General features: G+C 33.0%; 1 non-coding gene across 1 annotated transcript; it reads right to left on the reverse strand.

Moving 5' to 3' along the window:
• Positions 1 to 1,354: 1,354 nt before the first annotated feature.
• TRNAG-GCC (transfer RNA glycine (anticodon GCC)) lies at positions 1,355 to 1,425 on the reverse strand. The gene has a single exon. It is a non-coding gene; the product is annotated as a tRNA-Gly (tRNA).
• Between the last annotated feature and the right edge of the window lie 542 nt (positions 1,426 to 1,967).

Genomic DNA, 1,967 nt, shown 5'->3' on the forward strand with positions numbered 1-1,967 from the left:
TCGCGCTGAAATAATACATTCAACTCCAATTATCCAATACGTGCAAACGCATCTAACACTTCGTTGCTATAGAGGCAGGCGGGTTTTTTTTCGAGCTTGTGGTTAATGCTGAAGAGGGTATTCTGTCCCTGATGAAAAGCAAGTACTACGTGGCTGCCTGTGAGGAAAATTAACCTTTAACTATGGACGTGATTTTTTTATAACACACATATGGACGTCGGGTCTGTCAGACCAGTGTATTTATTGGTCATATTCCGTCTGTTTTTTAAAGGAAGAAGACAATTTTATGTTTTAGTTTACATGAATAGCCTCAAATCAAGCAAAATCAATATAAATAAAATCGCTTTTTATTAAAGTTTACGCATCACAACGATTTAATTAACTTAAAGTCACAATTTCAGTCTTTGGCCACATGGGATGACTCTTAAGAAAATAATAGTATAAAAAAAAGACAGATAATAAAATAAATATATTTTTTTTAAAATATAAAGTCTAACAAATAAAAAAAATAAAGAAATTACATCTTATGTTATAAAATAAAAATTTTGACAACACCTCAAGATAAGGTATTATTGAACATCGATACACAATGGCTTTCAACATTATAGGCTAACAGGACTATTGCAGTCAACATAAGTATTTGTTGTCTTTCTATATATCTTTTGGGGGCAAAGTGTACATGTTTTTCAAGAACCCAAAACTATTTTTTTAGCTTCATGTTCAATAAATGATAGATCAGATCGCGAAACGCGAGTCAAAGTCATTCTCAATTCTTAGTGTAGTTTAGTATACGAAACGCGTCTTTTTATTTGATAAAGTGCTATTTTCTTTATAAAATGTCGTCGTCCAATTCTTTTGTTTGATGTTGATTATAAAGTACCGATATTTTTGTCCCTGACGTGCTTGGTCGATAATTTTTTTCCATTTTATCACAAAAACAAAAAAAAAATTAATATTTTTTAGGTAAATAATATTTATATTACTAAAATATATAACAAACAATGCAAAATAATATATGATATATAACAATAAAAACATTTGAATACAATTAATACAATTAAAATATTAAAGTATATTTTGTAATATTATAAAAATATATGGCGTTTTGAAATCATTATGTATGGGAAACATGGACGTCGGGTCTGACAGACCCAGGCCCTGTTTAGAAAGTTTAATACTCACGTGTTTTGAACCCAGAGACACAACCACTGCTATCTACATTCATTTTGTCATTAATACGAAAGGTACTGAGCGACTCAGTGGCGGAGGTCACCGAGAAGTGGCCGATTTGTAGAATTCGTAGACCTAGATGGGTCTGTCAGACCCGACGTCCATACTTAAAGGTTATATAGAATGCATCGGCCGGGAATCGAACCCGGGCCGCCCGCGTGGCAGGCGAGCATTCTACCACTGAACCACCGATGCGTGGCAGGCGGGCGCAGCGGACGCATGGCGAGTGGCGAGCCGTTTCGCAGCAAGGATTTTTTGATATTATAACAACTTCTAAAGTACTTATTAAAATGAAAAACGGTAAAAGATAGTTTTGATCTACATTAAATGGCCAACGTAACTAATATACTTATTTATATGCTGAGAGTAAGGGATAAGTGAAACTTGAGTAACATACAGCTGATGTGTCAATGGCGGGATGTGTCAACAATTAAATGCGTTTTTCTGTAAAACTATTTGCAATTTCGAAATATTGTAAAAAGCGAATTTTATCTTCGTTTAACGTAGAAAATTAATAAAGTATTTTAAAGGATAAGGATTAATACCATTATGGAAAAATATCCCTCACAATAAAAAATAAATTGAAATTATTATTTTTAGACAGAAAAATGATCACTACACGTTATTCTTAAAAGATACGAATATGCTCTCGCGGACTTTTTTGTAGATCTTATTAAGAGGAACAATACTTTAGTATATTTTTTCATGTTACTTACCATTAGAGCAGCGCATGCGCG

The sequence above is a fragment of the Heliconius melpomene genome, chromosome 6 (assembly GCF_056956725.1).
Source record: "Heliconius melpomene rosina isolate 202511_hmr_F chromosome 6, ASM5695672v1, whole genome shotgun sequence".
In the NCBI taxonomy this organism is placed as follows: Eukaryota; Metazoa; Arthropoda; class Insecta; order Lepidoptera; family Nymphalidae; genus Heliconius; species Heliconius melpomene.